The following is a 12,164-nucleotide window of genomic DNA, read 5'->3' as shown; positions in this document are numbered from 1 at the left end:
GTGAGATAGGGGCCCTTGGCTGTGAAGAACATTTAACAACTTGAATTCCATAGAGTTCTACAGAATTAAAAATTGTAATACAATAAACGAAGCAATTCAAATACAATAAAAAATGATGCAGCACCTAGCACAGCACATTACAATGGCCACAACAGTCAGAAAAGTTTTTGAAGTGCTCCACCAAGACCCTCAAGCAATTCTCAAGTGGTCCATGCAGCTAATTATCCCTGCTGCTCCCCCTAACCCAGGGGGAAAATTAGCTGCTAAAGAGAGATAAGAAGATGGAGTTCAGTAAGGTGGGCAGAGAAAGGCAGCCAAGGGATCTGTGATCCCCTTCAGCTTTCTCTCTGTCTGGAAGAGCTTCGGACTTCCACACTCAGAGCCTGGCTACTGAACACATTACTGCTTTTCATGTGATGGCTGTACCACGTAGCCAGGATCTTATTCTAAGGGACAGCTAACATGATGCCCTCCAGATGTTGTTGGACTCTTAACTCTCATCAGTCCCAGGCAGCATGACCAACGGTCAGGGAAAATGGGATTTGTGGCCTAGCAACATCAGAAGGGCACCAAGTTGACTCCTCCAGCCCTAAGTGATGCTAAGTGAGGGATGTGCAATTTTTTCTGAGAGATGTCACTAGTCCTTTCAAAACTCTTTGAAGTTTTTTGCAAAATGTCTCTACTGTTTTGCTCGAATTTGCTTCTAAATGTCATTTCATGGGAAATTCATGGGCAGCTCTCACTGTGTAGAGATAGGACTGTGGTGGTTGTGGGGTGGGGTATGGTGGGAGGGGAATGAGTAGAGCCCAGATTAGCTGCTACATCTGGAAAGCTGCTTTTGGGGAAGCCATGGGTTACACACAGCTTATGTGGACTCCTTGATGTGGTGCTAATATGGGAGCTTCCTGCTTCTAAGGGATGAGCTAACAGGATATTTTGCAGAATTGCTTGTAGTTCAAATTACTCTTTCCTTCTTTTGTATTTTCTCTTGGTGGAATCCTGCAACAACCCCAGCATCTGGAATAGGGAGAGGGGAGAAATTTGATTCAGTTCAAATTTGCACTTTGTGAAACAAGATGAAAACTGAAAAGTGTCATCCTTTGAAATTCAGACTTCTCCAAATTTTGCAATGCAGTTCACCAACTAAGCAATGTTTTTGCAAAAATGCATATATTAGGTGAATGTGTATAAAAATGAATATATTAGTGAAAAAGAAACATACAAAAATGCATTACATTAGAAGAAATTGCCTGCAAAATGTGTACATTAGGCGAAATGGAAATGGAAATGGACTGCCTTCAAGTCGATCCCGACTTATGGCCACCCTACGAATAGGGTTTTCATGGTAAGCGGTATTCCGAGGGGGTTTACCATTGCCTCCCTCTGAGGCTAGTCCTCCCCAGCTGGCTAGGGCCTGCTCCGCTTGCCACAGCTGCACAAGCCAGCCCTTCCTTGTCCACAACTGCCAGCTGGAGGGCAACTGGCCTCCTTGGGACTATGCTGCTTGCCCACAGCTGCACAGGTGGCAGGGCATGTAACCCCTGAGCCACTCACTGTGGGGTGATCTTTAGCTGGCCCTTGACACCCAGGAGACACGAACGGGGATTTGAACTCACAGACTCTGGACTCCCAGCCAGGCTGTCCTCCCCACTGTGCTATACCATTAGGCAAAGCTGCATACAAAAATGTGTTTGGTAGGAGAAACTCTCCCTAAAATGCTGGAGAATTTTTGTGGGGATTTTTTTTAAATCGCAAATTGTTGCAGAAATATGGAGAACCAAATATAAGACTGGAAAAAGGAGAGAATGAGAGAACTGAAATTGATAGATCTCTCCATCAATAGTTAAGGTACCACCATTGCAATCGAGGATTTAATCCATAAGGATTTAAAGAAAAGCAAATTGTTGCAGAAAAATGGACAACTGAATTTTAGAATGGAAAAATGAGAAACCGAGAGAACCAAAACCGACACATCCTTCCATTCATACTCTGGAACGATGAGACATCTGGAAGGTCTGTTTCCAATACAAGAGCCCCAGTGCTCCAATAAGAAACCACAACTGCCACCTGGCAACTTTCCTGCCTACCCTCCCCAGCTCGTTTTACTACCAGCCGAAAGCTCCTATGAATCGTCACACATAATAAGAAGCTGATGTGTGTGGAAGGCGATTATTCTGTATGGTGGCTCAGTTGTTCCAAGGGTGGGGGGATGTGTGCCAGAGCATCCAGGAACATAGGAAGCTGCTCTGTACTGAGTCAGACCATTGGTCCATCTAGCTCAGTACTGCCAACACTGACTGGCAGGGGCTCTCCAGGGTTTCAGGCAGGGAGGGTTCCCAAGCATACCTGGGGATGCCAAGGACTGAACCTGGGACCTTCTGCATGCAAGGCAGATGCTCTGCCATTGAACCTATGGCCCTTCCCTATCCCCAGGAAACATGATGAAAATATTTTTGGGAGGTGCGAAGACGGTTAGCAAGAAAAGGCTGCTACTAATTTTGCCAACTCCGGAAAGAATCTCTCTAATGGGGTCTTCTTAGAGACATGAAAATTAATATTTTTTACAGCGTACTTTAATGGAGCACTGGTAAGCCATTATTAGAAAGGGAGGATAGGATTAACTATCACTGGTACGTGAGGGGTGGTGGTGAAGTGCAGCGGGTGGCCCCGTTGGCAGTGGCGCTGCTGCTTGCCCAAATGGGGTGGGATAAGGCCAGGGGAGCGCCAGGTTGGTGGTTGTAGCGGCCCTGCAGGTGCAAGTGCACCTGTGGGACCAGCATCACCAACCCAGAACTCTCCTGGCTTCCCCACTGCCTTGCCTGCTGTCAGCAAGATGTGGCAGCTGCTCTCTCTCTCCCATCACATTCCACCGCTGGGCTTAACTCTACCCTGCTTTACGTGTTTGAATCATTTGAATTTCTGTTTTATTCCCTTTTACATGCTTTTATGTGTTTTTACGTTGCCATTTTACTGGCTTTAGGTTGTGTTTTTGTTTCACTGATATATTGCTTTAGACAGCACACCACTTAGAGAGGTTTGAAATATGAAGTGGTACATAAAGGTAAAGGTATCCCCGCACTTATAGTGTGAGTCGTTTCCGACTCTTAGGGTGACGTCTTGCGACATTTACTAGGCAGACCGTATATATGGGGTGGGATTGCCAGTTCCTTCCCCGGCCTTTCTTTACCCCCCAGCATATGCCGGGTACTCATTTTACCGACCACGGATGGATGGAAGGCTGAGTGGACCTTGACCCTTTTTACCGGAGGTTCGACTTCCTCCTTCCATTGGAATCCAACTCCGGTCGTGAGCAGAGCTTTCAGCTGCATTACTGCTACTTACCACTCTGCGCCACGGAGGATCTAAGTGGTACATAAATGCTTTTAAATAAATATATGAACTCCCCATCTGAAATCTGTTGGATTTCAATATGCTTAACTTTGGTCAAATCGCCTCCTATGTCTCTAATACCAAACATAAACTGACAATATCTCAATATCTATTTATTTAATACATTTATATCCCACCATGGGTTGCGTTGGAAAACATTATTTTGCAAGGTGTCCCTCTTGGAATGTCATTTTTTCAGATTACGCCAAAATCCATGTGGAAGGAATTAGAGAAAAAACCAAACATTTACCAGGATGCTGATACAAAGTTGGCATTGCTGGGGACAGCGATTATTGTCCATTTCATCGGCATTAGCACCATTATTTTTCATCTTTTTTTTTAACATGAACACATACTTACAGTGGCAAGTCTGGAGGGAATGAGGGTTTTTTAGGCTTCAAAATTTCTACACCAATAGGGTTTTGATTACACAACAGGCTTTTAATGATTCCATAGGTGGACAAGGTGTTCAGTGGTTGCATTGGAGACAGATTCTGGATTTCCTAGCTCAACCCAAAATCAAAGCTCAAGCTACTTTCACCATTTGAATACATTGTCCTGGCAGCCAGAGACAGAAACAAAGGGATATTTTCCCAAATATATGGAGCACTGCTGTCATCGGGCGAAGATGACATGATTGGCTTAAAAAAGGCATGGGAGGGACATTGGGATGGCGGAATTGATGAACAGGAGTGGAGGTAGTTAAAACACTAGCTGATACGTCTTCTCCACAAATTCGAGAGGCCATGTTAAAAGTGGCACATAGATGGTACCTAACTCCAGTTCACCTTTCCCGAATCAATTCAGTTCACATTCCCCTATTTTGGAGAAGGAGTACCTCATTTGGGACCTATCACCACATATGGTGGGAATGTTCCCGGGTGCAGCCTTTCTGGGCCCGAGTCTTTGAGGAAATACAACACATCACAGCCTCGGCTCCAGAAAGGTCCCCACAACCTGCAATCCTGAACCTCTTTGAGGGGCTAATAAAGATTTAAAAAATAAATCTCTAATAGGCTACCAGCTGACGGCAGCCAGGTTTACTATTGCGACTCACTGGACAGATTTAGCTGGTGCCATGGTGGATTATTGGTATCCAAAGGTCTGGTACCTAGTCTATATGGAAAATTAACAAATCTGAATGGCTCAAGGACTTACCAAGACAGATAATTTCTTCGCTACATGGTACCCATTGTCGCATACATTAACCAAAATGAATGTGGAAATAAACCACCCACGCAATATGCTCGAATTTGGAACACCTGAGAGTCACGGTGATATTTTGGGTTCCTTCAGCAGTTCATTATTTTAATATTGAAATTTTGTTTTGATTTTGCCATTCTTTTTTCTTGCAAATGATTCTTCTAGTCAGAGAATCTTTAGTAATTGCAAATAACGGATACTGATATGGATTGCCTATAAAGTTTACTTTGTGGATATTGCCATGAAGGGAGGGGTGGGTATGGCTTGGTAGGTAGTGTTTATTATTTTTCTTTAATTATTATTGTACCTCTTCCTTTCTTATTGCAGTTTCCTTTAGTGGGAAGGAATCGGGTTAGATTTACTTCTGTTTTTTCAAATTTCAACAGATGTATTTGTAATGGAATTTGCAAAGTTCGTGAAATCAATAAAAATTACATACAAAAAAATCCCACACATTTATATTCCACCTGTTCTCCAAGGAGCTCAAAGCTGTACATGGTCATCCCCTTCTCCATTTTTTATCCTCACAACAACACTATGAGGTAGGTTAGGCTGATAAGTCACCCAGTGAGCTTCATGGCAGAGGAGAGATTTGAATCCTGGTTTCACAGGTCAGAGCCCAACCCTCTAACCATTACATCACACTCCTAAGACCATCTGTTGTGTGGCCTCTGAGTGGTAAATGATGTGGTGAAATGGACTATGCCTTTTCAGCCTGGAAATGGGGCAGGGAACAGACAATTTTTTTTTTTTTTCAATAATTTTTATTCAGATTTTCATAAAACATACAAGACAAAATCATAAAACATTCAAAGACAAAAAACAAAATCAAAAATAGTTAAACAAAAAGAAAAAAAGAAAAAAAAAACAAAAATAAAAAATAAAGAGTAAAATATTGACTTCCCATTTGTCAAAGATCAAATCAGTTATAAGTCTATAATATATAACAATCCTGTCTCTTAAGTCATATTATAAAATCACTTTCCTCCAGTAGTTATCTTACTTAATCATCAAATCTCATAAACATTACTTTATTCTTTCCACAAAAAGTCAAAGAGAGGTTTCAATTCTTTAAGAAATATATCTATCAATTTTTTTTTCCAGATAAGCATATCGATTAATCCATCTCATTACTAATTATGATAATCTTATTGTCATAACCATAGTCAAAATAAACATTTCAATTAATCCATCACATCAGAATCTGTTAGGTTCAATAATTTCAGTAGCCATTGTTCTATTATCTCTATTAGTTCCATTTTCCATCTTCCATCTTCAGTAGTCTTGTTAAGTCCAGTAATTTCAATATCCAATCTTCCATTATCAGTATTCCATAATAATCTTGCTGTCAAAGCCATAGTCATATAGTAAGAGTCTGATGGGGATTACCTCTATCCCAAATATTTTCTTGCCATCCATTCTGAATAGGTTGCTGAAATACTGCTGTAAAATCATATCTCTGTTCTTTTTTTCAAAATACACTGGGTCATCTCTTAAAAGTTTTTCCATTGTCACATGGCTGCAGTTAATTCCATAGATTTTCTCTATATTGGGCTCCATCACATCATTCCAGTCCAGAAGATTATCCATGCCATTGATAACTTTATCTCTAGAATCTTCATTCATTTCTTCAGAGATAACATTGAGTTCCAAACAATAGATTTTATTTCTAAAGTCCATAGACTCCAAATCTTGTTCCTGTTCCACGTTGGTTCCAATCTCCGGGATCTCCTCTCTCACAGGGACCCCTATTCCAGTCTCCAGGGTCACCTCTCTCACAGGGACCCCTGTTCCAATCTCCGGGGTCTCCTCTCTCACAGGGACCCCTTCCAGGGTCACCTCTCTCACAGGGACCCTTATATCTTTAATCTCCTGCTTCATTTTACTCAATTCAATTTTCATTATCTCAATCTCATCCATTATTTTCTGAAACATAGTTATTTCCAGATTTTCAGCCACTTTCTTAATTGCCATTTTAAAAGAAAAATATAGGAAAACCACTTCTTATTTCAGCAACAATTGGGTTAATACTCCAAACTTGGTGACATCACAGTATAAACAGAGCAGACAGCCTTATCTCTCCAATAGTTAAGTAAACAAAATGCAGTTCCCAGGATCGAAACAATTAATGGCAATCGTCAAGAAACAGATTCGTCAAAATAAAATAGACCAAAAAGAGAGTAGTCTCAAAACAGTATAATATTTTTCAAAATAAAAATCTGGAATAGAAATCCCTCTTCTGTGTATATCTTTAGAATGCAAATCCAGGACAGCTTTTTGCAACAAAAACAGAGATAAGCTATTAATTAGTGCGTAGCAGAGAGAAGTTATGGCTCCCCAGTGAGATGTCAAAAACTGATCAATCTGGCAAATCTCTTTTAAACAGCAACAATTTAAGTCAAGTAAAAGAAAAATATAGAAAGAAGGGTGCTTGCCTGTTAATGCGTTCTCTCTTAGAAGATAAGATGAACGTTCGCTTTAACAGATAGAGCTTGCTGTTGAAAATCCGTCCCACCTTCGTCGGCTGGACCTCGTCCCATAAATTAATGAGATCTGGTCGTCCCAACAAAAATAGGCTTTGAGGTTAATCTCTTCGTTTCTCCCTACCCGGGAGAAGTTTAATCAGTCAAAAAAAAAAGAAAAAACTGACTGATATATCTGAATAAGCTTCTTTTGAGGCAGGAGCCCGTCTCAAAAGCAGGCACAGGCTAAGTCACCCTTCCCGGAAGTCCGGAACAGACAATTTTTTAATGCTCATCTATGTTTTCCTCAGCAGGGGGAAAAAACCCAGCAGGGAGAAGACTAGGGTTCCACCTGCACTATCTATTTAAAGGAACAATATACCATTTTAGACAGCCCTGGCTTCCCCCAAAGAATCCTGGAAAGTGTAGTTTGTGAAGGGTGCTGGGAGGAGTTAGGAGGCCCCTGTTCCCCTCACAGAGCTTCAATTCTCAGAATGGTTTAACAGTCAATCCTTTTTCCCAGAGTGCTCTGGGAATTGAAGCTTTATGAGGGAAATATGGGGTCTCCTAACAACTCTCCTCACACTTAACAAACAATAGTTCCAAGGATTCTCTCGGGGAAGCCATAACTGTGTAAAGTGGTATGATAGTGTTTTAAATGGATAGTGCAGATGGGGACTAGGTTAGAACTTAAGAAACTAAGGAGAGCCTTGATGGCGTATCAGGCCAAAGGCCCATCTAGTCCAGTGTCCTGTTCTCACAGTGGCCAACCAGCTGCTAGCAGTCCACAGCTGCTCTGCTAGTTGTTTTTTTTAAAAAATGTGGGTTTTTATCACATTCAAAATGATGTTTCGCCTGCAGTCTGTCTGAAGTGATTTAGCCCTTTCTACCACTGCAGTACTGTACCGCCTCATTCTGCTGGTGAAACTTGGGGCTAAATGTCTGTAGGAATTTCCAGAATCATAGAGTTCCCAGGGATCTTATAGATCACCTAGTTCAACCCCCTGCTTCAAGGGAAGCTAACAGAATTTTGATCTTTCATGTGTCTCTAATCTTCATCTTCCATCTCCATAGTCTCCTGTCACAATGTTCCCTGTGCCAGGCATTGCTTTCCTATCCTTCACCATTCATTAATCACACTTCCACCCTTCTCAAAACAAGCATTGCCAACTTTTTTTTAAAGTGAGGCTCCTGTGCTTTTGAAGCTGCAAGACAGACAAAATTCCAACATATAAACATCCTGGCGTGAAACAATTCAACCCACACGCATTGCAAACATTGCAGAGTTCTACTAGAAGAAAACCTTGCAACCCTCCCAAGATTTACTTTATCAAAAGTTTCTCTTACCCTACCTGCCTCCAAAATGCCATCTAACTCATCACTCTCTCCATCTCACTTTTCTGCAGACAGGAATTTGCACACACACCCCGAATAATTTGTGAGTCTTATCGAAAGTCTTTAGGCTTCTTTTGTACTTCCTTGCATATTTTGTTTCAGGAGGACTCTCCAAATGCTGTTGTTTTTCCTTTAGCAAGACTTCAGCCTTAGTCCTAGAATATGTGGAATGCTCTCCGTAAAATAGTGAGCTTTCCTTAGATTTTTCCTGTGTTTTTGCCTGAAGAGGACAGTGTTGACTCTGGGATTTGGAGGGCCTCTGGGCAAGTTACCCTCCATGACCCCCCTCCCTAACTAAGTCTACCTCCTCACTGAAGCAGGTCTAGGAGGCTCTTACCAGCGGGGCCCCTACTGGGGTATGGACTCTTGGCAGGTGTCCAACCATAGGGTGAGGAAACAACCTTGAATTTTGTTCAGGTCAAATGTAGCCACAACTCAAATTGGATTCATCTTTACTTCCACAAAAAGTGGAAGATTGGCAGACCTCCTCAGAGACATGCGGGTTTAACCTTCTTCTATAAATTACATTTTATGAGGATTTGGGAGCACCTGTAACTATAATGCTGGAGATTGTGCGCACATTCCTAACCTGTAGGAATTTCAAGAAAAGGAAAAATCCATGTTATAAGATCAGCAAAATCTTCTTGGCATTACCTCAATTGGTACTGAAAATCACCTAGAACAAAATTCAGGATTTTTGAAGAGCCTGTTCAGGGATGAATTCTCTGTTGGGATTATATAGTTGTGTATTTATTCCAAACAGTTCTTTGCTGCCCTCCATAGAACTCATGTACGAGGCCTCCTACCACAAAAATAAATAATTAAATAAATCTATTCCAGGGTGGGTTTATATACACATAAACTAATCAGATTTAAATAAAGCAGCCGATAAAACACATTTCAGCAATTTAAAAGCCTGAGTGACCCCAAAATGGGTTCTGCCTGGTATTGAATGGAAAGCAACATGCATGCCAAGGAAGCATCCTTGAGACAGGATGATCCATCAGGGTGCCATAGTCCAAAAGGCCCTGTTCCTCATTGCTCCCTGCTTCACACCTGAGAAGAGGAGCACTTGGCAAGGAGCCTCGGGAGGTGTCCTAAGAGGGCACAGGCAGGTTAACATGGGAGAGTTGGACTCAGAGGAGGCCAGCAAAGGTCTTTTAAAACTGGTGGGTTAGTATAGCTTGGATGAGCTACCCCAACTGAGATCTGAGAGAAGTTTTGACATCGGTCAGAAGAATTTTGATGAGGTAGGAGCCCACCCAGCATTTCCAAACAATTAACTAGGTATGGTAAGGTCTGCACTGTCCTTTTCTGTTTAAGGTAACTTCAAACATGGTGAGAGCAATGTACAGGGGCACATGTACATATTGCATAAATGAAACAAGGGAAGTTATGTAAGTCTCCTGGCCCCTTCATATAATGCATTGCTTTAAATAATTTGGAGCCCCTGAACAGTAAGCTTGACACGTTCCTATATGGCTATCAAGTTTCATTTCTGCAGAGGAGATTGTCATAGATGGCTTGAGGGACTAAGACAGCCAAAGATGGATACATCAGTCTATTTGCAGTCCATTTTAATTGTGCATGTGTTCATTCATAAATCCGTCCTATCCTGTTTCCACATTAATCTCTGAGTCTGCTTTGTACCAAAAACTGTATTTAAGCATGTTTCTCAATGCATATTTGCTCAAATATGTATTTCCCCCCCAAAAATATGCACAGTTATGCACATTTTACTACTTTTTTGAGCTGAGAATTATATCACAAAATCCTGACAAGTGTGAAATCTGAAGGATGTTCTAATCCATGTATTAATTTGAGAGGTGTGAATTAGGGCAATTTGCTTAAACATCTGGCTCAGACAAAATTCTCCATCCCTATACCAGGCTCTATGCTAGAGTAGGCAGTTCCTCATCCTGTCCCCCCACCAAAAAAAATCCAGGTTTACCAGCCAATCTGCCTTGAGGTTAAAAAATAACAACTCCAAAGTGATTACTTTTTAAAGGGAAAAAAACTTGCAATGCACCATCTGGCAGTATGCACCTATGATCTTGTTTGATCCCAGATTGATTGATGTGTCAAATGAAAGGGAGGAAAGTGAGTTCATGCTCCTGTGCAACTTCTTAGTCTTAGATAAATAAAAAGGGGGCCTCATATAGCCTGCACAACAATTTCCTTGCAGGTGTGTGTACAGAAAACTTGTGCTAAATCCCCATCCGACAATTACTCCTCTTCTTTACCTCCTGCTAACGTCTGTTTCCAGAATGATAAAGTCTGTTTTTTAGTTTAAAAACTAGCTTCTCCTAAGAGGCAGACGATTCTTCTCTTAGCCGCTTTAAAGCAGGATTTATTGCACATAAAACTCATCTGGAGGTGCATTACAAAGCCTCTGTCTTTGCCCCTTCACATCTTCCCAAACCTACACGTAGCACCTGCCCTACAGACCTACACCCAACATGCACATTTCTAAAGCTAAGCAAATATAAGATAAATTGGGGTGCCACTTTCCAGGCACGGATTCCAGGGAGAAATTCCGAGAGTATTTCATCCAGGAGGTGATAAGATATGAGATCCACGTTGGTACAGAAAGCTTGCAGCATCTTAGCCAATAACCTCCCTTAGTTGGCCTGAGAACTGTACCTGAAAAGCAGCAGAGCCCCACCACCACAGTTGCCTTGCCTAAAACAGCATCCTCACTTGAGCAAGCAAAGTCACCTAGGAGCAAATCAAAAAGTTCTCATTGCTGTGCGGACAGATGTTAGACAGCAAAGCTCTAGGTGAAACTGGGAAGAATTTGTTGTCTTACCTGCCAGAGGTGCTACAAACAGCTGGCCATATTCCTAAGCAGGGAAGATGAGAGTTAGAGAGCAATCCTGTCCCCAGCAAGCAAGCAAGCAAGCTAGCAAGGAGCCTGCAGCCCACGTCACCGTCGGATCTGGCAACAGTCTGCTCCAACTTTTCAGTTGCTTAGAACTCTCTCTCTCTCTCTCTCTCTCTCTCTCTCTCTCTCTCACACACACACACACACACACACACACACTGTCTGGTGTGCAAGGCAGAGACAGCAGAAGGGAAGAGGAGAGTTGGTCCCAGCAGCCTGTGCTGCAGAGGGCAAAGCGAGCTTGATGAGGTCCTTCCTTACAGAGTTTTTGACAGCCTAGAGCCCAGCCAGCTCTTCCTTGAGCCTCCCTTTGACTTTCCCTCCTGAGTTGGAAAAATGAAGGTTTCCCCCACCCACCCGCCTGCCTGCCGGCTGCTGAAGTGGTTGAGGCTGACTCTGTGACAGGGCGCTATTGCTTCACCAGGCCCCCATGCTGGAAGCGAACAGCTATTAAACGTGCCGGAATGCCAAGAGAGCTTAATCAGGCCCAGCTGGGACAGGAACAAAGGCCTAGAGGCAGGGAAAACCTCATCCAGCTCATCCACAGCACTGCTGTCTGCTGCGGTTTCTCTCTCTCTCAGCCTGCCTAATGTTTGACACTTCTTAATGAGATTTTTCAGGGCCAGAAGCTGCTGCTGTGTTCAGATGCCATTGTCACAGGCACACAGGGAGCTGCCTTATCCTGAGGCAAACCATTGGCTCATCCAGCCTCAAGCCTGGGGGGGCCACATGCAGCTCTCCTGCCCTTTCGATCTGGCCCTCGGGACTCTGCCTAGGCCACACTTCCTCCCCAGGCCACACGGCTGACTTTTGCATGGCTGGATGTCATC

At 42.7% G+C, this 12,164-nt stretch overlaps 1 protein-coding gene across 7 annotated transcripts in view; it reads right to left on the bottom strand.

Annotated features, from left to right (window-relative positions):
• Positions 1-11,623, bottom strand: part of COL16A1 (collagen type XVI alpha 1 chain) — a 222,831-nt gene extending 211,208 nt beyond the window's left edge. For 5 of the 7 annotated variants that reach the window (XM_061597036.1, XM_061597040.1, XM_061597041.1 and 2 more), the window contains exon 1: positions 11,260-11,585. The gene's annotated coding sequence lies outside the window, so the exon portion shown is untranslated. The other 2 variants (XM_061597039.1, XM_061597037.1) reach the window with 2 other exon arrangements.
• Positions 11,624-12,164: the final 541 nt, after the last annotated feature.

The sequence above is a fragment of the Rhineura floridana genome, chromosome 15 (genome assembly GCF_030035675.1).
Source record: "Rhineura floridana isolate rRhiFlo1 chromosome 15, rRhiFlo1.hap2, whole genome shotgun sequence".
Lineage (NCBI taxonomy): Eukaryota > Metazoa > Chordata > Lepidosauria > Squamata > Rhineuridae > Rhineura > Rhineura floridana.
This window is presented reverse-complemented; position numbering and strand designations above follow the sequence as displayed.